At 39.0% G+C, this 25,025-nt stretch overlaps 1 pseudogene; it reads right to left on the bottom strand.

Annotated features, from left to right (window-relative positions):
• Window positions 1-256: 256 nt before the first annotated feature.
• LOC149207819 (cycloeucalenol cycloisomerase-like) overlaps window positions 257-25,025 on the bottom strand; it is a 115,207-nt pseudogene continuing 90,438 nt past the window's right edge.

The following is a 25,025-nucleotide window of genomic DNA, read 5'->3' as shown; positions in this document are numbered from 1 at the left end:
TAAATCATTGTACTCTCTCTCTCTTTGCTGAACATTTGATTTTTAATAATAAGAAGATTCAATCAAGGGTTTTCCCCATCTTGGGGTTTTTCCCTGACTTGAGCCAATTTTGTGTTCTCTCGTCTTGGCTTTTCCTTTGTATTTATGGTCTATATTCTTTTATCATATATTGTCAACATAATGATTGCAATAAATTGGTGAATTGGGCTAATATGATTCATTGAAGTAACTGACCTAAACAAAGAACATGTTAAACTCAAAATTTAACACAATTATAGCACACATCCCATAAATCACTTTTTTCAAGATGCTTGCTTTGCGGTTGAGTTGGATAGAACGATGCCTTAGTTTGAACTGCTCCTAGTGCATTAATATTTGTTCTAGAAAAGTTCCAAGGGTCATTTGGTTTCTCGTCCAACCTTATGAACATTTGGAATCTAACCAAAAAGTAGATAACATAGAATAGAGATCCCACTTTTTACATTGATTCTCCATCCATGAAGTCATAATAAGGAAAGTTTGCAATGGAAAAGGTTTCTAAAATTGTGATGAAATATGAAAGTGTAAATATCCAAAAAGATTGTATGACAAACTAAATAATTTGGTAATTCTGAAATACCATGTAATAGCCATTGAAGGGTGATATTGGATGTAACGTGGTAGAACAAAAAGCATGCATGTGCCAGAAAAAAATTCATATGAGATACATTGTTCATTCTCCAAGATGGAAATGTGTATGATGCTCCAAGAACTGTGAAGAAATAGTCACGTCCAGAAATAGTTACGAGCATAGCTAAATATCATAATCCAAAGTTGGGCCTTTTCCCAATAGTGATCATACAATGCCTGCTTAGATTTCCCACCATCTCCTTTTTCCAATGACCCTTAGTGCATCAATTAATGAACCCACACAACATGTATTCCATAACATATACCTATACTAGCCATATCCTTGCATTCTTAGATTTTTGACTCCTAAATATTTGGAAACTAATGAAAATTATCTAAGAAAGACTCATTTCATTTCTGATGGGATAGATAGAATATTTCTTATTAACAAAACACACAAGATCTAAATCAAAACTATTGTCTTGTCATGTCTGCAAAGAACACTATTGGGGTTGTTCTTCTCCTGAGGTACTGTTGCTCTAACATTTACCAAATACTTCTTTATTTCCTTGAGAAGCTCCCCCAAGGCCATGCTAACTTCAATTTTTTATTGAAGTCACATGCTAGTCTTTCTTCCTTTTCTAGACTTTGGTGGGATGTCTTCTGCTATGTGCATTTTCCTCTGACAGATGGTTCAATCTACTTTGAGTGACCTTCATCTTTTGTCTATATTTCTTAAGGTACATGGCATATTGAAACATTTGACTATGTGTCCATTGTTGTCGCTTTTATGGCATATTATGTGACTTAGAAAGGGAGGAAAATACTTATGTCTTCGCGTGTTTTTATCCTTGTATGACTTTCCCAATGCACTTATATTCTTCTTTTCATATAGTTTGCAATCGATAGCCTTATGGCCAAAGGCATTACATAAATAATAGTAGCCAAAGAAATAGTTTGTGTACCTGGTAGTTTATAACCTTCTCACAAGGAAGGGTCTTCTTTTTTTTCTTGGTTGAGGGAACTTCATTGTCTGTTGCATCTTCGATTGATGGACCTTGATTTAACTGCTCTTACATTTTGCTGCTACATGCCCAAGGTTATGGAAAGAAAAGCACTTGAAACCTTTCAAAGGAATAAAGGATTTCCTTTGGAACCTTGCATATTTGCTCAATTCATCTTTAGGAGAAAATGGCCTTCTTTCAAAAGAAATTTTCTTCGAATCATTCATTTGCTAATGGTTTTGATGCTTGTTTTTGTTTCCTTGTTTTTTAATCATGTTTCTTGCATCTTTTCCTATAGCTATTTTCAAAGATACTTTATTAACTTCTATGTCTGCATTTGAGCTAATGCTCTTTGCATATTTTCCTATAGCTATTTTCAAAGATACTTTATTATCTTCTATGGCTTCCTTTAAGCTAATGCTCTTTTTAGATGTATTTTTCATGGAGATAACTTCCTCTTCTAACTTGTCATATTATTTTCTCTCTTGTACCTAGCTCATTTCATGCTGAAACAACCTCAACTAATAATACTTCACACTATTATTCTCTTTCGTTTTTCTGACTACTGATCACCTCTTCAAATATCCTCACTTCTTCCAAGTGTGTCCTCGGGCTAATGATTTCTTCTTTGAATTCATTCTCTTTCTCATCACATATTTGCAACAACTTCTTTTGATCTATGTTTTCACTTGTAAGTCTTTCTATTTTAGCCAAGGTTGAGTCAATCTTGGCTTGTTCTTCTGCTAACTTCTCGTCGTGAAAATTAGGTACATTCTCACTAGCAGAACACGTCTCATTCTACTAAACAATTTCTATTTGATGAGCCTTCTTGTTATTCTTATTTTATTTTTCTACATTGCTTCTACTAGTTTCTCCTTCACGCATGCCTTGCAACCTATCCCATATTTCTTTTGTATATTTGAGATCTCTTATTATCTCAAGATCTAGATTGTGAAGATTGTTGTAAATTGCACATTTAGCTTGACCATTCCACTATTGTTCTTGTGTTTAGGGTGAATCTTTACTATATCCATCACACACTAGATTCCAAGCATGAGGTCCATAACCTATCAATTCAAATTTTACCTTTTCTCCTTAATCCTTAAATTTTGATGTACTAATCTCAATTACACTTTGATAATCCATGATTCAACTAGGTTTACGACCCAGCTATTAGGATGATACAAAAGGAACCAACTCTGATACCGATTGTTGGAAACTTGACTATACAAAGCGGGGGGTGAATTAGTGTAGTGCATTCATGGACATCAATTTTTGTTTTACATTCTTTTCAATATTGATTTGAACTATTAAAATAGTAGCATATATGAAAAACAGATTTAATGTGTTAGCAACATTCAACTACAACATACGAATCAACACAAAGAAAATACATGTTGACACCAGATATAAGTGGAAACCCATAAAGGGAAAATCATGAATTTGTTGTTGTTGTGATACAAAAGAAAGCTCCTATTTCCTCTAATACATTGGATTTTGGAGGCTCCAACCTATCTACTATTTGAAACCTACAACTTACTTGGAAACTCCTACTCCCTCTTCTACATTAATTTTATGCAGCCTTCTACCTATAAGAGGCTCCTACCTCATTTTATTTCTACAAGCTACTACTTAGTAGGGATCTCATACTTCCTCTTTAATAAGCTCTAAACTTCTCTTTTTCAAGTTACTACCTAAAAGGAGATAACAATCCCCTGATATATAAAAGATTTTGTGTGTTGGTTTACTTGGTCTTTTTCGCTGTTCTGAACTATATTTCCTTCCTATTTATAACTGATTATCGTTGTCTCCTTCTCCTTATTTCTACATCACATTTTCTCCTCTTCCTGTTTCTATTTATACCAGGTAATGCATGAACTACATCTCACCACAACTCTGTTAACTCTCTTACCAACCATTTTTTCCTTCCAAAAGAATATATTTTTGTTAAAAAAAATTGTTGACTTTTTGTATTCCAAGCAATAATCTGAAATAAAAATATTTCCTCTTTGTATTCCACCTATTTATTTCATACTTTCATATTGGAATATAAAAGAAACGATGCTCCAAATAATATTAAAAGAATTACATCAACCAAATCTAATGATTGCCTAAACCATGGGTAAATCAATGTCAAGCAAACTCCCAATTATGGTAACTACATTTCGAAGAACATCAAAACACCTTCAGACACTTGCATCATCTTCATGCACCTATTCACTTGACCACATATTCCAACAAGAAATTCTTTGACAAGCATCACATACTTAGTAACATACTCAAAAACATCAATATATTACTCAACAATACATACTCAACAACAGTAATGACATAAGTTACTCATTAAACTGAGCATACTATCAATGAATATCTAAACATGAATTGAACTGAATGAATGAATTACACTATGTGAGTAGGAACCCTTTAGCTGACATAGGAACAATGTAATCAATTACATTAAAACATCTTCAATCACTTCTTCAGCATTGGCTTCTTCACCATATCTCATGTTTATCAACAATACATCAACAACCTTAACATCACAACATCACACATCACATCAAAACTGTTGAATTTGGTAGCTATGGTTGATCTTCATAATTAATATTTTTGCCCTAGAAATATATATAATGATAAATATAAAGCATGTTCTTCATGTCCTTTTCAAAAGAAAAGAAATGAATTCTTGAATTTAGGTTTTTTGGCTCCAATAAAGTCAAGTCAACCCTCCAAGATACCAAGTTGACCCAGTTGAAGTGGCATCTATTCAACCTCCAAGAGGGCTATATAAAGACACTCATCCTCCATCAGTTGGGTACATGATTCAAATCACACAAAAAAGAAAGTATCTTTATGTCAATCAAGTGAAGAAGAAGAAAAGGTAAGGTTCGAAGTTCTCCAGTAGTTGACCAAGTCTCTCTCTTGTTCGATCTCACACTCGAGTCTCTCTTTGCTACTGTTTTCTCAAGTGTGGAATAGGAATAAAATTCTCAGTAGATTATTTGGATAGACTAAGTTTTATGAGTGCAAAAGAAGGCCAAAATTTGGCCCTAGAAGAGTAGATTAGGACAAATCTATTGGGAAACATTTTGACTTGCTATGATGTTAAAATTGGAAACTAGGGCCAAACTTCATGTGGGTCACCTTGTTCATGGACGATAATATTTTTATTAGATTCCTCTCGTTGAGAGGTGTAGGATTCATCTAAAGATCATCCGATTCCGATAAGTATTTATGGAGATACAAATTTTTTTAGATTATGGACTAATTGTCAAAGTCGACCAGCAACTTATGTAGGCTCAGAAGCCCAACAGTCACATCTATTCATCATTAACGTTTTGCATATAAATACATCGAGCATTCTCCTCATTTGCACACTTCACTTCTCATCGCAGATCTCTCTATCCTACGCAGAAAAAGGGTTCTTCTCTCTCCTGTGCAGAAAGGTCTCTCTCTCACATGTGGGAAGGAAGGACGTAGTTTTCTAGGGTTTACAAGCTATATATTGAAAATTTGACCAGCGTTGACTAGCATTCTCTCTCTCTATGACTGCACAGTAGGTGAAACTAACTCTCCTTGGAAGGCTGCATTTTTTGGTGAAGGAATCAAGGTGATTCGACCACCAGTTTGACAGATATTGACTACCCTAGCTTAGGGTTGATGTCACTAATGCTGCTGATATAAATAAGACTTTTGTACTATTTCTCTCTGCTGAATTATTGAAGATAAAAGAATATTTGATCAAAGGGTTTCCCCATATTGGGGTTTGTCCCTGGCTAGCCACCACACCTTGTGTCTCTTGTCTTGGCTTATTTTCTTTCGATCATTTAATGTTCTATCTGCACTTTACTCAATGTACATGTGATTGCTAATCTGTGGATAATAATAATAAAAATAAGTAAATTGATCTAAGCATAGAACATACCATAATTTAACATGGTATTAGAGATGAGGTGAAGACAAATCCCAAGCAAGAGCAAGAGCAATCACCGAAGAGAATATTGGCAAGGCTATCCTAAAAGAACTATGGGGTCCTCAACACTCTTCCCTGCCGAAGACAAAGTCCGTGAGAAGTCTGACTATCACGGATGGAAGATGTCTCTCAATCTGACTTTAGAATTTCAGGGAGTGTTGGACCATGTGAGAGGAAATATTGTTGAGCCTACATAAAATGCACCTACTACTACCAGGAACAAATGGAAATCCAGAGAAGTCAAAGCAAAGAAGATCATTTGGGACTTTATCGACAAGTGCTTGGTGGCCTATGTTTTTGAGCTGAACACCTCCAAGGAAATCTATAATAGAATGATGAGTTTATTTAAATTTAATGATGCAAATCAAGTTTTGTTTCTTAGAAATAAGTTGAAGGAAATTGAGAAGGGAAAAGATGATAATATGCATGAATATTTCTTAAGAATCACGAGATCAAGAACGATCTCCTATCTATTGGAGGAGAAATTCCTGACAGGCAAATGGCACTCACAACTCTTGGAGGACTACCATATGAATGGTATGTATTCAGGACTACTCTCCTCAACAATAATGTAATTCTTGGATTTGAGGAATTAATGGCAAGATGCATTCAAGAAGAAGCAAGGATGGAAGAACAGGAAATGCCCACACTTAAAGGTCATCCCGCTGCCTTTTCTTCTCATGCTAAAAGAAGAAACAATTCTGAGGCTAAATCCAAAGGAAGGGCTAGACCGAAGGGTGGAAGAAAAGGATGATGTTACCATTGCAATAAACCAGGTCACTATGTAAGGGAGTGTCTTGATAAAAAGAAATCACAGTGGGATGATGATCAAAATCCCTCTCAAGGAAATCAAAGAAATGGCAGGTCAAATGGCTGAGGTAAAACGAGTGCTGGAAATCAAGTAAGAGGACAACCATTCAAGAAGGTAAGAAATTCTAGGATGAATCTAACACTGTTAACAATAAGCGGGATGAATATTATCTACCAGCTACTCTATCTACCTCTGCTCCTCCGGACTTTCTGGGAAATTGGCTTATTGATAGTGGTACCTCAAGGCACTTCACTAGTTACAAAGGAGTTCTCCATAATCTGATAGAGAAAGAAACCAACCTGGAAATTGTCCTTGGAGATAATATGAAATATCCCATGAAAGGTGTAGGTAATGTCTCTCTTAAATTGAATGAAGGTAACACAATCCACGAACAAGATGTATTATATGTACCTAATCTAAAAAAAAAACCTGGTGTCCATTTCGGCAATGGAAGACAAAGGTTACAAGGTGGCTTTCAGTGATGGCAAGGTACGTGTATGGAAAAAAAATATTAAATATGCCTTCACTCTTGGGTTTCGAGTTGATTCATTATATCAGGTCGGAGGAAGTCCGCTAGGTGTCATGTCTTGTGACACATCTCTTCAGTCTGAACAATGGCATCGGATGTTTTCTCACCTTCATTATAAAGATCTACCTGATGTAAGAAAAATGGTGATCGGGATGCTTGAGTTCAGATTAGAGCAAGAAGGTGTATGTCTTGGATGTGCCGAAGGAAAGCTAAAAAGGGGACCATTCCCCTCAAGCCAAAGCAATACCTCCGATATATTGCAGTTAGTTCACTCAGACATATTTTGGATGATGCTTGTGAACTCCTTGGGAGGATATTTATATTACCTCACTTTTACAGATGATTATTCTCACAAGAATTAGATATATTTCTTGAAAAAGAAGGATGAAGTGTTCTCCTATTTTCGACACTTCAAGGCCTTGATCGTGAATCAAACCGAAAAGAAGATCAAGATCTTAAGGACTGATAATCGGATTGAAGATGAATCTAATGAGTTTCATGACTTTTGTAAAGAGGCTGGCATTAAGAGGGAGACTACTACACCATACACTCCTGAACAAAATGGTGTGGCAGAAAGGAAGAACCGTATGATTGTGGAAGTTGTCTGTGCTATTCTCCATGACCAAAGACTTCTGAAGTTTCTATGGGCCAAAGATGCAAACACTGCTGTATATGTACAAAATCGATGCCCCCATCAAGCATTGTGTTCCAAAAATCCTAAAGAAATGTTCACCGATAAGAAACCTGATGTATCTCATTTTAGAATTTTTGGAAGCCCTGTATATTTTCATGTGCCGAAAGAGAAAAGGAATAAATTGGGTGCATCTAGAAAGAAAAGAATCTTTGTGGGCTATAGTGAAAATACTAAGGGCTATAGAATATATGTAGCCGGTCAAAGGGAAGTCATGATTAGTCATGATGTCACCTTTGATGAAGATATGGCTCCCAGCAAGGTGAACAATCTTCCTACTGTGAGGAGCTCTCAAGAAGCTAACACCATGGAATCGAAAGAAAAAGATGATGAAACAATGTCCGATGTGGAAGAACCCATGGATCCTATTGATCCTCCTCCACCTGAACCTTCCTCTTCTAGGAAGAGGACTTCATGGGTTAGGGGGACACTTGATGATGCTGAAGGACATGCTACACCCCAAGGAACCTTCCGTGAAAGTAAGAAACCAAACAGGTATCAGGGATACCTGACCATCATGAGCACGATCATTCAAAATGAGCCTTCATCATTCTCAGATGCTGTCAAGAATCAAGTATGGAAGGATGCTATGACCAAAGAATATGAGTCTATTATGAAGAATGATGTATGGGAAGTGGTTCCTAGACTCGTGGACAAGACAATTGTCACTTCTAAATGGCTTTACAAGATAAAGCATGCGGCTGATGGAAGTACGAAAAAGTATAAGGCTTGTTTTTTCGCTCGTGGCTTCTCCCAGAAGGAAGGTATAAACTATGACGAGATATTTGCACCTGTTGCCAAATACACACCATCCACTCGATCATAGCCCTTGCGGCTTCACAAGGATGGAACCTACATCAGATGGATGTTAAGACTGCATTCTTGCATGGTTCGATCAAAGAAGAGGTCTATGTGGAGAAACCTAAAGGATTTGAGATTTATGATCGGAAATCTCATGTGTGCAGGATGAAGAAGGCCCTCTATGGGCTGAAGCAAGCACCCTGAGCATGGTATGAGAGGATCGATAGCTACTTGATGAAGTGGGATTCACTAGGAGTGAAGCCGATCCTAACCTTGACTTTAAGGTTGAAGATGACAAACCTCTCATACTGGTGCTATATGTTGATAACCTCTTTCTAACAGGTGTAGACCCTCTCATTCACAAATGTAAGAGGGAGTTGGCTTCTGAATTTGAAATGAAGGACCTAGGACCGATGCACTATTTCCTAGGACTTGAAGTTTGGCAGAAGCCAGGGGAAAATTTCCTATCTGAAGGAAAATATGTGGTGAAGATATTGGAAAGATATGGTATGGTGAAATACAAGCCCGTAACTACCCCGATGGAGCTTGACTTCAAAAAGTTAAGCGGTAGTGCTGCTGGACCTATTTTACGAAACGCCACCGAGTATCGTCAACTCGTCAGAGCATTAATGTTCTTAGTGAACTCCTGTCCAGATATATGCTTTGCAGCCAACACGTTGAGTCAACACATGGTTGAACCTCACCACATACATTGGATTGGTGCCAAGAATCTACTGAGATATCTTCGTGGCACAAATACTTATGGATTAAGATACACTGCCGGAGATGTGAGACTACATGGATATACTGATGCTAATTAGGTAGGAAGTGTGGTGGACCATAAGAGCACTTCCGGGTGTTGTTTCTCCTTGGGATCTGCTTCGATATCCTGGATGAGCAGGAAGCATAAGTTGGTGGCTTTGAGCATCGTTGAGGCAGAGTATATTGCTGCTAGTATGGCCTCCTGTGAGGTAGTCCGGTTGCGAAAGCTCTTCAGTGAGCTGTTTGGATTTACATTGGATACCACTGCGATTCTATGTGACAACCAGAGCAGGATCCATTTATCATAAAATATCGTATTTCATGATCGCTCCAAGCATATCGACATTAGGTACCACTATATTCGAGATATGGTGCAGTGAAGAGCAATAAGGCTCCAACATATCGGTACAGATGAACAGGTCATTGACATTCTGACAAAGCCCCTAGGAAAGGACAAATTCCTGACTTTCTGAGAATTACTTTGTGTCATTCAGAGACCCTCTGATGAGGGTCAAGTATGATGTACTAAGCTTTGGGAGCTCCAGGGGGGCGTGGGGTACTTCTTGGAGAGACATATGACCATAGGGTGACTCATCATCCCCTGTTGGTGCACTTTGTACAGGATAAAAGGTTCAACCTTCTCTTGTGAGACCTTGTGGAAACTATGGAACATGATGATTAGTTCTCCTGTGGGCAGTGTTCTCCATGGCGATTGTGGAACATGATGATTCGTTCTCCTGTAGGCCAGGATGATTAGTTCTCTGTGGCATCCTGTAGACAGGATGATTCGCTCACCTGTGGTTATGATGATTCGCTCTCCTGTGGACAGGATGATTAGTTCTCCTGTTGAGGCATCCTACCCATGCAGTCTGGGACTCATGAGAAGTACCTCTCATCTGATAAATGAGCAGGGAAATGAGGATAGGGACCATAGTAGTACCGATGGACACATCATTGTATCTACCGTACTCCCAATGCTAGGATGACCTTCATTGATCTGGGATCAATGAGACTTGTATGGGACCAGTGAGAGTGGTACACACTCTAAGGCTGACTTTGGGTCAGTGGAGGATGGTATGATACATCCTCGATCATTTCTTCTTCTTCATAGTTCGAGAAAAGCAGAGCAGAACCAAGCAAAGAAGAGCAAAGCAGAGCAGAACTGAGCAGGGCAAGGCAGAGCAGAGCAGAGAAAGAAGGGTCAAGCCATACAAGACAATGCATTTGATGGATGGACAGCAGTGATGGTCCAACAAATTGCAGATGAAGTTCTCCCTAATTGAGAGGGAGTATTAAAATTGGTAACTAGGGCAAACTTCATGTGGATCACCTTATTCATGGATGATAATATTTTTATTAGATTCCTCTCGACGAGAGGTGTAGGATTCATCTAAAGATCATCCGATTTTGATAAGTATTTATGGAGATATGAATTTATTTAGATTATGGACTAATTGTCAAAGTCGGCCAACAACTTATGTAGGCTCAAAAGCCAAATAGTCACATCTATTCATCATCAACGTTTTTCATATAAATACAAGGAGAATTCTCCTCATTTGCACACTTCACTTCTCATCACACATCTCTCTGCTGTGCAGAAAAAGAGTCTCTTCTCTCTCCTACGTAGAAAGGTCTCTCTCTCACACGTGGGAAGGAAGGACATAGTTTTCTAGGGTTTACAAGCTGCAGATTGAAACTTTGACCAGCGTTGACTAGCATTCTCTCTCTCTATTTGACTACGCAGTAGGTTAAACTTACTCTCATTGGAAGGCCGCATTTTTTGGTGAAGGAATCAAGGTGATCCGACCACCCGTTTGACAGATATTGACTACCCTAGTTTAGGGTTGATGCCACTGATGCTGTTGATATAAATCAGACTTTTGTACTTATTTCTCTCTTCCTAATCATTGAAGATAAAAGAAGATTTGATCAAAGGGTTTCCCCATATTGGGGTTTGTCCCTGGATAGCCGCCACATCTTGTGTCTCTTGTCGTGGCTTGTTTTCTGTCGATCATTTAATGTTCTATATGCACTTTAATTAATGTACATGTGATTGCTAATCTATGAATAATAATAAGAAAAATAAGTAAACTGCTCTAAGCATAGAACATACCATAATTTAACATATGAAGACAATTTGACCACGACCAAATTGCTAGTTAGTTTGAATTTGAATTTGAATAGAAGATTTAGCTATGTCTGTTATTTAACTAAATAATTTCTCCGAGGAAAAGGTTGTTGGTTTTTCCCCAAAGTGTGATTTCCAAAGCTAAAAAACTTGTGTTTCTTATTATATCCTACTCATATTTTTTTTTTACTATGGATATGTTTTATGTAATTGATTTATGATAAATATGAATGCAAGAAAAGATCAACCTAATAAATAATAAGAATTAATTATCCATTTAGAAGATCCTATGAAAAATCAACATGGTATTAAAGATATGGTATAAGAGCAACCTTGTTTTATAACTATGACCCTAGATCATCAAGATAACTCAAGAAATTTTTGACCAAGTTAAAGAGAGATAGAAGTTCCAATATGTTGGTGTAAGTAAATTTTTTGATATTGGAAGAAGCCATAAAATACCAAAGGCTTCAAGCCTTGAAGAGGCCAAAAATAAGCTCATTCGCAACTATAGAGAGAGACCCTAGTCCAATTTCAGAGCGTTGAAAAAGTCTCAGGGTCTATTACAGAGGATTGAGAGCCTTAGGAAGTAGACGAAGAAACGTCAAATAATTGTTTTAGATGGCCAAGGATGCCTCAATTTTGTTTCAAGAAGGCTAGAGGGCTCATGAATAATGGTAAAAGGATGAGAGGTCTCACAAAGGACCTTAAAAAATCTAAAATGTTTTAGATGATGGAAAAATCCAACCTACACTTTTGTTTTGGTTTTTTTTTTTTTTTTGGTACATACAAGTCACATATTTGATTGATCATATAATCAAGGAGGTAGGTTACAACCCTAATAATTGGAGCATACCTTATTTGTATAATGACTTCAACTCATCAACAAAGAGAATCCATGTTAATAGGAGCATAAAATTGTGATGTTAGATGTTTTGTCTTGAACTGACATGATCTTGAATTTACTAGAAATATAAGCCTCTATGGCTATGGAGAAATCTTAGGAAGAAGCCAAAAGAAGTTTGAAAATATCTTTGTCTGAGGACAAGCCAACAAAGTTATCTCTTGTGCATAATATCTACAAAATTTTGTTTCAATATTTCGTTTGTGGAAAACACTATACATAGAAGAAGGGTTGATACTTTAATATTAGTGGAAAGGTTGAAGTATTTCATGTAAATCATGATTATTTATCATTGACTATTTGTTTTAAGAATGGAAAAAGAATCAAGGAACATTGTTTGAAGGACTCTGTTGCATGAGGTTTCCATGCAAATCACATCACAGTGATGGGGTGTTGAATGAAAAATATGAGTCATGATTCTACAAATATATAGAGAGACCAACAAAGTGGTTTGATGTTTAGAATGAAAGAAACTACACCTTGATGGAGAAAGTTCATTTTTTGACAAAATTAGAATGAAGAAGAAGCCAAGTACCCTTCAAGCTAGGTGACCAAAATTCTCTCAAGAAAGATGATTCATGTGTAGAGATTGATGTGTCCTTATTACCACTACTATGATGAAGTATAGGCTACTTGATTGAAAGGGTAAAAACCATGTTTAGTTGAGAATACATGGTTGCTAGAATATCACCACTAGTAATGCTGAAGCAATAACCAAGTATGATGTGGGTCTATCATATTTAATGAATACATCTCAATGGAAGATCCCTTATCTTGACACATTTTTGTAGTTTGATATCAAGATGAAATGTCCTTGATTAGTTGTTGAGGCATTAGGACTCTATTTTTTTTGGAAATTTGGATATGGAAATGATAATTTTCACATCACAAATTCTATTGGACTTGTAATAGGTGTAAAAATGAAAAAGTATGGTTTATCATAGAAGACTAAAATTATGGGGTGTAAAAATACAAGGGTTTGTGTATAAAACCCTATATTAAGACCCAGATTAACATTTCCACTAAAATAAGAAACCCTAGCTCATGAAAGGAAGGAAAAAAATCATGGTGAGGACAAGTTTTATGCATTGCAAGATGGAAGAAATAAGGCTAAGATCAAGAGAGAGCAACATTGCAGGTACATAGTGAAGGTTGCTAAGGCTCTCACAACAGATGGAAGTAGTGGAAGAATAAATAAAATCTTGTGACAAGAGGATACTTCTAGATTAATTATTTGTGTTGAGAGATATTATACTAGATGAGATATAAGCTTAGAGTGAGAAGGCAAATCAACAATATTGATTTATGTCTTGATGAATAAATCTATGTCGAAAAGAAGTTACTGGTGAATTCCAAGATGAATTATGCATTGGATGGAAATTTAAAAGAAGTACAAAGTGAAGGATTACCCTAGTAAGAGGGAGAAGACTATGAAAATACATTTTGTCAAGTATGCTTATGAATTTTATCGAAAGTTACTTCAGTTGGATGTAAATACCATTTTACTCAATGAAAGAAGAAGTGTACATAAGAGATACCTCAAGCTTTTGAGGTACATGAAGAAGTCTCTTTCTTGAAAACAAAGAAGGATTTGTACAAACTTCATATACTTGGATTTTCAAGGTTGGTTTTGTTAATAACAATAGTAGAAGTAATCAAGTGATAGAGGGAGAAATTAAGCCTCAAAGGGAGTTGACTGAAAAGTTTGAGATGAAGAATCTAGATTTGATGCCTTACTTCCTTACTCAAGGGAAGTATACTAATGATATCCTTCAAATGATGGAATGGAAGAGATGGTAGGTATTTAAGATCAATATGCCTTCTATGAGTGGATAATTCCAAACAACATATATGCTTTACTTACTAGAAAGCAACAATGGCATAGGGAGTAGCTAGGATTACCACAACAAGATATGGTTCAGTGTCATAAGGAGCACCCAATCAGGGTGATAGAAAAAAGATGTGGTGATGAATCCAATCTAGGAAGAAGATGGATTTGTGGTTGAGCTAAGGAATGTGGCTCAACATGTGTTGAAGTACCAACATGGTACAATTGGTCACGGCACAATTAATTATGTTTTGAGATATAATTCAAAAAATGAAGTACAACTGCAAGGATACACATATTCAGATTAGGAAGAGAGTGTACAAGAGAAAATGATTTAGGCTTATGTGGAAATGCAAAAAAATATAGATATAAACATAAACATTGTGATGTAGCTGAAATAAAACTTCATTTCATTAATATCAAAGAACTAAAATATGCTTACATACATAATGGAAATAAACTAGTTCAGGCATTGGTTTATCTCTGAGAAGAGATATGGCGGCTACATGCCTCTGAAATATGTTACAATGAGGCTCAAAGGACTATTTATTATTGAGAAATAATGGAAAAACTTAAACATCCAAAAAGCTAACCCTAGGAGATGAAGTGCCAAAAATGTTGGCTCCGTTTGGGTAAATTGGTACATCAACTTCCCAGGGTCGTAACTTTGGCATACGATCTCTGTTTGACGCGCACAATACATCGTTAGAAATATCTATCCAAGGATTACAAATTTCAACTATAAACAGGAGTGAAAGACTCACGTTTTCCAATAATAACCGCAACATGTGCTGCTTCACCCCAGAAAGTTGCGGGAGTTCCAGATTCATCAAGCATAGCATGAGCCATTTGTTGGACAGTTCTGTTCATTCTTTCCACCACTCCATTTTGCTGAGGAGTTCTAGCTGTAGAGAATTCTCTTCTTATCCCATGTTCTTCACAGAAATCGAAAAATTCATTTGAGGTAAACTCCCCACCTCTGTCGGATCTAAGACACTTAATTTTGTATCCTGATTCATTTTCAACCAAGGCTTTAAAGGATTTGAATTTTTCGAATGCTTCATCTTTGTACTTCATAAGTCCTAACCAGACAAACCTGGAGAAATCTTCAATGAATAATATCAAGTATTCTTCTCCTCGAGGTGTCCTTTTCCTGAATGGACCACATGTATCTGTATGTACTAGCTCAAGAGGCATGCTAGCTGATCCTTCCTTTTCCGGAAAGGTAGTTCTGGTTTGCTTTCCAAACTGACATGATTTGCATATGGTGTTGTCTGGAACTTTGATATTTGGAAGACCACGAACTGCCTGATATTTGCATGCTTTCCTTATTTGTGAAAAGCTTAGATGCCCCAACCTCCAGTGCCATAACCAGTGCTCATTATCCTTACTCAGATAGCATTGTTGTTGTCCTTCTTCAAATATGTATAGATTATTGGAGTTCTTTTACCTTTGATCACTGTTTTACCTGTATCAAGATCACGAACAAGACATCCATTTGATCTAAATATCACCTCGGTTCTTTGATCACACATCTGGCTGACACTTAGAAGATTATGTTTCAATCCATCAACATACAAAACATTTCCAGCTTTGACCTTTTCTTTTAACTGAGCAGTGCCTTTTCCTTTTATAGTTGCAGGAGTATCATTTCCAAAAGAAACTTTCTTTCCTTTTTATAGAGCAGAATATGATTCAGGTTTTTCTTTATCACCTGTCATATGCTTCGAACATCCACTGTCAATGTACCATAGATTTTCCTGTCCCTCTGCATAAAATGATATCCCACATCTTTCTGTTTGTGGTTCCTTTATTCTCCATGTTTTTGTGCTTGAGGCTTGTTCCTTTGTCTGCTGAAACCTGCTCCTTGAGGTGGATGCTTGAGAAGTTTCTCCATTATAGCCCAGACCTGTCTTGTTTAGAGGAGAGCGCTGTACATTGATGATCTCATCCAGAGTTTAAGATCCTTTGACAAACTTAAGATTAATAGCCTTTGTTTTCTCAATCTCTTTTCTAAGACCAACAATTTCGCCTTCTAACTTTTCAAGATATTTTTCTTTTTCATCAATTTGAAGTTGTAGAGTATCAATGATCCTATTATTTTCTTCTATACATGTCTTGAGTCTAGAAATTTCTTCACAAAAACTATCCACATCTATAGAATCCATGTAATCATCATCTTCAAATGCCATTAAGAGTTTATAGTCATTACCTCGTTCATCTTCGTCACTATTTGATAGACCATCACTATCTTCATGAGTGTAGTAGCTTTTCTTATTTGCAATCTGTTTCTTGTTCCATCTAGCAGGTTCCTTTCCTTTATCCTTATGAGGACATTTTGCAGCATAATGACCTACTCTTCCACAAGCAAAGCATTTAAAAGGTAACTTACCTCTGAACCTTCCAGTTCCCCTTTGAAGATTTCTGACAAAATTTGATTCTTCTTCTTCTTCGTCTGGCACATGACTTGCTTCATAATAGTCTCTTTTGCCTGAAGCCTTGAAAGCAGCTTCTCTTCTGTCTGATGGACCTCCCTTTCTCATTTCATAAGCAGTTAGAATTCCGTGTAGCTGAGACATAGTAAGAATTCGTAGATTTTCCTTTTCTTCTATTGCAGACACTTTAGATTCAAACTTGGGGGACAATGATCTTAGAACTTTTTCAACCACAATAGCCTCTTTTATTTATTCACCCAAGTTTTTCATGCAATTAACAATATCATCTACCCGAAGGAAATAGTTAGCCACACTTTCATCATTATACATTCTGATATTCTCATACTGAATCCTGAGGGTTTGAAGTTTAGCACGCTTTACCTGTTCATCTCCTTCGTAGCTCAAGACAATCTTGTCCCATATTTCTTTCGCGGATTTATATTGCATAACCTTCACGAATTCTGTTTGAGATAAGCATCCCAGCAGAGTATTGACTGCTTTAGCATTTGTTTCATATTTCTTCTTTTCGGCCGTATCTGTAGGAGTAGCTAAAGGAAAAGTGTAGCCTGTATCTATGATATCCCAAACTTCTGTACCAAGAGATTGAAGATAGGCAGTAACTCTTACCTTCCAATAATTGAAGTTTGTCCCATCAAAAATTGGTGGCCTGATTGATGCTTCCCTCTCATAGTTGCTCATGATGAATGATCTTCTTTCAAGCGATCAAGCTTCTCTGAAGGACCTGCTCTGATACCAATTGTTGGAAATAATACTGAGAGGGGGGGTGAATCAATATTATCAAGTTCTTTTAATAAATCTTCCTTATTTATTCTTTGAATTATTTTTGCATGTCAGTACCATAAAATAATGAGCATGAACAAAGAAAACAGATAGTCACACCAAAGAACACAAGATGTAAGGTGGAAACCCAATGTGGGTGAAAACCACCTGCTGCAATATGTCTCTATCTTCTTTCAAATTAGAAACTCCTTTTACAATGGTTTTGTACTGGTGCAGTCCTTTACCAGTACGCAGGCTGCAACCTGCAGAGAGCTACAACTCTCTCTCGTTTTCCAGTCTCTCCTCGAAGGGAGCTACAACCCCCTACTTCTTTTCTTTCAAGGACCACTTTTCATAAATTTTCAAACTGGATCCAAGAACATCAAAAACCCATCAACTACACTTGCATCATCAATCTCTGATTTCATCAAAGCCAACCCGCATACAGATCTGGAAATATTTCCTTATAACTTTGCAGTTCTTACATCAGACATACCCAGATCATAACATGTGTAAAATAAAACATGCATCAATAATTCAGACCCAGATTATTAGATTTATAGATCAAGCGTATGCCACATATCATAGATCAAAATCATATAGAGATACCACTATTCCAGCCTTAAGATTTTGACCCATCAATAGAACTTATCCTTCTCCTTACGCTCAGGTTCCTTCTTCATTTAGATCCAGATCTGCACCAAAACCCAATCACAATATTCTAGATCTAGCACTTTATCAGATATTCGATAATTCAGAAGATGCTTTGCCAAATGATCTCCTTCCTCTTTTATAGTCTTAGGCCTTTCACAATACCACGGGCCAAAACCATAGGATCAAAAAAACTGTTGGACTAATACCATGAACCAACCATGAAAGTACGTGAGATCAACACTTTTGACGAGGTACCATGGTCCAAAACCATATGTTCAAATACCAAGGACTAACTACCATGGACCAAAGGTAAGTTCTCCAACATATACGCGCTTTTCTTTGCATGAAAGTGCGTACCAAGGTCCAAAACCATAGGTTCAAATACCAAGGACTAACTACCATGGACCAAAGGTAAGTTCTCCAACCTATACACGCTTTTCCTCATAGGTTCAAATACCAAGGACTAACTACCATGGAACAAAGTTAAGTTCTCCAACATATACGCACTTTTCCTCATAGGTTCAAATACCAAGGACTAACTACCATGGACCAAAGGTAAGTTCCCAACATATACGTGATTTTCCTTGCATGGAAGTGCATGAACTTTTTCTCTACATGAAATAAACTTTTCTCTGCATAAAAGTGCGTGAAATTTTCTCTACATGAAATAAACTTTTCTCTGCATAAAAGTGCGTGAAATTTTCTCTACATGAAATAAACTTTTCTCTGCATATAAGTGCGTGAACTTTTCTCTACACTATAATTTATTATCTGAGATGAGTGGGTTTCCATCAAGTACAACATATGTATCATAATGCCAACAAATATCTCGTTAGAAAGATCTATCTGAGAACTACAATTTTGGGAAGAGCACCATCGTGGTCCATGGACCCATGTTGCTCCCAGTTTTCCCAAAAAACGTCATTTAGGGCCTGAAAACGGCTTCGGAAGTTCACGACCTGAAAAACTACTAAAAATAGTAAATTGTGTTGTAATTAAGGAAACTAAAAAACTGAAAGAGATAGTTGTGGGGGTCCAATTGGGATAGGTGGGTGGCCACCAAAATCCACCTGGATCATTCCTCCCCCCTTAGCAAGCAATGGTCCCCATTGCGTTGAGTTCCTCCATCTACTGAACTTGGTCCCTAGTGAGCTGTGAGCTGTTTTGCAATCTCTGATGTGTCTAGTAATGGTGGAAAGCATGGTCGACGACTGTCCACATTGAACACTCGGTGCAAGCAAAGGGATGGGGGAATGCTGTGCTTCAAAGCATTTGATCCAGGTGGATGTTGGTGGCCACCAACCTATCCCATTTGGACCCCCACAATTGTCTCTTTCAGTTTCCTAAATTGTAGCACAATTTACTATTTTTTAGCAGTTTTTCGGGTCCTGAACTTCCGGAGCCGTTTTGAGGCCCTAAACGACGTTTTTTTGGGATTCTGGGGCAACATGGGTCCATGGAATGATGTTGCCTCCCAAAGTGGTAGTACTCAGATAGATCTTTCTAACGAGCTATCGTACGCGTCAAACGGAGATCGTATGCCAAAGTTACGACCCCGGGAAATTGATGTACCAATTTACCCAAACGGGGCCCACAATTTGGCGTTTCATCTTCTAGGGTTAGGTTTCGGGATGTGAAGGGTTTTCCATTGTTTCTCAACAATAAATAGGCCTTCGAGCCTCATTGTAACACAGTTCAGAACAGTTCAGAGGCATGTAGCCGCACATCTCTTCTCCGAGATAAGCTACCATCGCCCTAGCTGGTTTATTTCCATTTCTGGTTGTAAGCATATTTCAGTATTTTCCATTAATGAAATTAAGCATTATTTCCGCTGCATCTCTGTGTTTATGGTTATTGCATCTCTATATTTATGGTTATCTCTGTAATCTATTGCGTTCCTGTTTAAATCCGGATCAGTGGTATCAGAGCGGTCTGCTTTTTCTTTGTTTTTCTTTGCATGTCCCCAACGAGGTCGGGATATAAGGAGTTATGGCTTGAACTGGTCGAACCTTTGCAAGACCAGCCTCGCAAATCCCGACGGCCTCCCATGGCGGATGAGAAGAAAGACGAGGGGGCGGGAGATCCTATCAAAATCTTGCTCGAAGAAGCGCTCGAGCGGCAAAGGAACGCAATGATGGATAGCTTTGTGCAGATCCTTCAGCGGCTACCCAGAGGCGACGCATCGGCTTCCAACATCGACTCTGGAAATGCCACACCATTTAAGGTACAAGTTAATTTTGAAATCCCCATCTTCGAGGGTCAAATAGATGCAGATGTCGTAGATAAATGGTTAAATCTGCTAGATGGGTATTTTTCTGTTCATGAATTTTCAAGTCGGGAAAAGATTGTTTTCGCTCTTCTCAAAGCAGCCCCCCACGTCAAGGACTGGTGGGAAACCTACTGCGAGTAGAAGGATGAAAGTACAGGCTCACTATTTTCAGCCGCACCCACTTGGAATGACTTCCGGGATGCCATCAAGGAGCAGTACTACCCTGTCGGAAGCTATGAGGACAAATACATCAAATGGACCACACTACGGCATGGACGAGACCAAGATGTGCCGGAGTTCACAAACATTTTTCATACCCTTCGCACACAGTTGGGTATCAAAGATTCTGAGCTGCATCTGGTACTCAAATACCGTGGCTGCCTACACAGATACATCCAGGAAGAGATGGGGTTCTTGAACATCCCCTCACTCGGCACAACATACCGATATGCTGTCAAAATTGAGCAAAAGTTCAAACAAAAGAAGCGAGACTTTGGATCTGCAAATTCGAAGCCCAAAGGACAAAGCCAAGGCGCGGTGACCCAAGACAACCCGTCGAAGCCGCAGGAAAAGAACAACACCACGAAGCCGAAGAAGGACACAGGAAAGTGGTGTGAGTTCCACAAGAGTCCCACTCATAACACAAGTGAGTGTCGGACCAAGCAGTCACTGGTGGCCGAGTTGAAGGCGTCCGAATCAGATGCATGTCCCGACCCTGAGCCAGAACCCGACAAGGGGAATGTCAAAGGGAAGCAGATCATTGATGCGGATCCCAGCACCACTGTTTCCACTGCCAAGATCCAGAAAGATGAGCCCGAAAATCCAAAGGAAGGGGAGCATCTTTTCCACTCACAGATGTGGGTGAAGAGTTCGCCGCTACAATTCATTGTCGACAGTGGTAGCCAAAAGAACCTCATTTCAGCAGAGGTCGTGAAGCGGTTGGGCCTACCAACTACACCACACCCACAACCGTACAGTATCGGGTGGCTTCATGAAGGACGAGATCTCAAAGTTCGCCAGCAGTGCCACCTTCCCTACAACATCAAGCCCTTCACAGACGAGGTATTGTGTGATGTTACACCTCTGGATGTTTGTGATGTACTATTAGGCCAGCCATACTTGTGGAGGAAACATGCTGTGTATGAGTCAAGGCCTCGCACTGTCATTATTTCTTTGAATAATTCATTATACAGGATACCGGAAGTAGCCCCACCTACCGCCACATCTTTGATCACTACCAAGAAAGGCAGCAAGCTCATATCACAGACTAGGAAATTCATCTGTCTGGTTCACTCCCAAAATAAGGGGAAGATCGTTGCTACATCCATGACCCCTGCAAAGGGTTCCTCCATGCAGCAGCAGCAGCAAAGGGATACGGTCATGAAAAAACACAGGAACAACTTCTCCTCACCCACATGGGTACCACACAAGTTTCAGGTGGGCAACAAAGTCTGGTTGCATCGACAGAAAGAACGACTTACCAGAACCCATCAGAAGCTTAGATCACTCCGACATGGTCCTTACAACAGTACCAAGGCTATGGGGAACAATGCTTTGGAGCACATCATCCCTCCATTCCTTCGCCTGCACCAAATGTTCAATGTGGACCATCGTCGACCATGCTTCCCACCATCACTGGACACATCAGAGATTGCAGGACAAGTTCAGCAGATGGAGGAACTCAACGCAATGGGGACCATTGCTTCCTAAGGGGGGAGGAATGATCCAGGTGGATGTTGGTGGCCACCCACCTATCCCATTTGGACCCCCACAATTGTCTCTTTCAGTTTCCTAAATTGTAGCACAATTTACTATTTTTAGCAGTTTTTCGGGTCCTGAACTTCCGGAGCCATTTTGAGGCCCTAAACGACGTTTTTTTGGGATTCTGGGGCAACATGGGTCCATGGACCGATGTTGCCTCCCAAAGTGGTAGTACTCGGATAGATATTTCTAACGAGCTATCGTACGCGTCAAACGGAGATCGTATGCCAAAGTTACGACCCCGGGAAATTGATGTACCAATTTACCCAAACAGGGCCCACAATTTGGCGTTTCATCTTCTAGGGTTAGGTTTCGGGATGTGAAGGGTTTTCCATTGTTTCTCAACAATAAATAGGCCTTCGAGCCTCATTGTAACACAGTTCAGAACAGTTCAGAGGCATGTAGCCGCACATCTCTTCTCAGAGATAAGCTACCATCGCCCTAGCTGGTTTATTTCCATTTCTGGTTGTAAGCATATTTTAGTATTTTCCATTAATGAAATGAAGCATTATTTCCGCTGCATCTCTGTGTTTATGGTTATTGCATCTTTGTATTTATGGTTATCTCTGTAATCTATTGCGTTCCTGTTTAAATCCGGATCAGCATTATTTCCCATAGCCTTGGTAATGGTGTTAGGACCATGTCGGCGTGGTCAGAGCTTCTGATGGGCTCTTGTAAGGTGTTATTTCTCTAGATGCAACCAGACTTTGTTGCCCACCTGAAGCTTGTGTGGTACCCCTGTGGGTGAGGAGAAGATGTTCTTGTGTTCTTTCATGATCGTATACCTCTGTTGTTGCTTCTGCATGGAGGAACCCTTCGCGGGGGTCATGGATGTGGTGACGATATTTCCCTTACTTTGGGGGCGAATTAGAAAAAAATTGAATTTCCTAGTCTAGGAGATGAGCTTGCTACATTTCTTAGTAGAGATCAAAGAGGTGGCGGTAGGTGGGGATACCTTTGGTATCTTGTATAATGAATTATCCAAAGAAATAATGACAGCGCGAGGCCTTGACTCATACACAACATGTCGCCTCCACAATTATGGCTAGCCTAATAATATATCACAAATATTGAGAGGTGTAACATCACACAATACCTTGTCTGTGAAGGGCTTGATGCTGTAGGGAAGGCGGCATTGCTGGCGAACTTTGAGATCTCGTCCTTCACGAAGCCACCCGATACTGTACGGCTGTGGGTGTGGTGTAGTCGGTAGACCCAACCGCTTCACGATGTCTGCTAAAATGAGGTTCTTTTGGCTGCCACTGTCGACAATGAATTGTAGCAGTGAACCCTTCACCCACATTTGTGAGTGGAAAAGACGTTCCCCCTCCTCTGGATCTTCGAGCTCATTCTTCTGGATCTTGGTGGTGGAAATAGTGACGCTGGGCTCTGCATCAATGATCTACTTCCCTTTGCCATTCCCCTTGTCAGGTTCTCACTTAGGGTCAGAACATGCATCTGATTCTGAAGCCTTCAACAAGGCCACCAGCGACTGCTTGGTCCGAAACTCACTTGTGTTATGAGTGGGACTCTTGTGGAACTCACACCACCTTCCTGTGTCCTTCTTCGACTTCGTGGTGTTGTTCTTTTCTTGTAGCTTCGATGGGTTGTCTTGGGTCACCCTGCCTTGGCTTTGTCCTTTGGTCTTCGGATTTGTAGATCCAAAGTCTCTCTTCTTCTGTTTGAACTTTTGCTCGATTTTGACAGCATATTGGTATGTTGTGCTGAGCGATGAGATATTCAAGAACTCCATCTCTTCCTGGATATATCCGCGTAGGCAACCACGGTATTTAAGTACCAGACGTAGCTTAGAATCTTTGATACCCAACTATGTGCGAAGGGTATGAAAGATGTTTGTGAACTCCGACACATCTTGGTCCCATCCCTGCCACAACGTGGTCCACTTTATGTATTTGTCCTCATAGCTTTTGACAGGGTAGTATTTCTCCTTGATGGCATCCTGGAATGAATCCCAAGTGGGTGCGGCTAAACATAGTGAGCCTGTGCTTTCATCCTTCTACTCGCAGTAGGTTTCCCACCAATCCTTGACATGGGGGGCTGCTTTGAGAAGAGCGAAAACAATCTTTTCCCGACTCGAAAATTCATGAACAGAAAAATACCCATCTAGTAGATTTAACCATTTATCTACGGCATCTGTGTCTATTTGACCCTCGAAGATGGGGATTTCAAAATTAACTTGTACCTTAAATGGTGTGGAATTTATGGAGTAGCTGTTGGAAGCTGAAGCGTCGCCTCTGGGTAGCCGCTGAAGGATCTTCCCAAAGCTATCCATCATTGCATTCCTTTGCCGCTCAAGGGTTTCTTCAAGAAAGATTTTGATAGGATCTCCTACCCCCTCGTCTTTATTTTCATCTGCCATGGGGGGCCATCGGGGTTTGCGAGGCTGGTCTTGCAAAGGTTCGACCAGTTCAAGCCCTAACTCCTTATATCCTGACCTCGTCGGGGACATGCAAAGAAAAATAGAGAAAAAGCAGACCGCTCTGATACCACTGATTCGGATTTAAACAGGAATGCAACAAAATACAGAGATAACCATAAAAACAGAGATGCAGTGGAAATAGTACTTCATTTCATTAATGTAAAATACTAAAATATGCTTACAAACAATAATGGAAATAAACCAGCTAGGGCGATGGTATCTTATCTCTGAGAAGAGATGTGGCAGCTACATGCCTCTGAACTGTGTTACAATGAGGCTCAAAGGCCCATTTATTGTTGAGAAACATAGGAAAACCCTAAACATCCAAAAACCTAACCCTAGAAGATGAAACGCCAACTGTGGGCCCCGTTTGCGTAAATTGGTACATCAACTTCCGGGGATCTTAACTTTGGCATACGATCTCCGTTTTTTGTGCATAATATCTTGTTAGAAAGATCTATCCTAGAATTGCTCTCAGTTTTCCCAAAAAACATCGTTTAGGGCCTCAAAACGGCTCCGGAAGTTCAGGACCTGAAAAACTGCTAAAAATAATAAACTGTGTTGTAATTAAGGAAACTGAAAAACTAAAAGAGACAATTGTGGGGGTCCAATTGGGATAGGTGGGTGGCCACCAACATCCACCTGG

This window comes from Pinus tabuliformis, chromosome 1_2, assembly GCF_031772625.1.
Source record: "Pinus tabuliformis cultivar Carrire ecotype Pingquan chromosome 1_2, CPIR1, whole genome shotgun sequence".
NCBI classification, from domain to species: domain Eukaryota; kingdom Viridiplantae; phylum Streptophyta; class Pinopsida; order Pinales; family Pinaceae; genus Pinus; species Pinus tabuliformis.
Note: the sequence above shows the minus strand (reverse complement) of the source record. Positions and strands in the feature narration are given on the sequence as shown.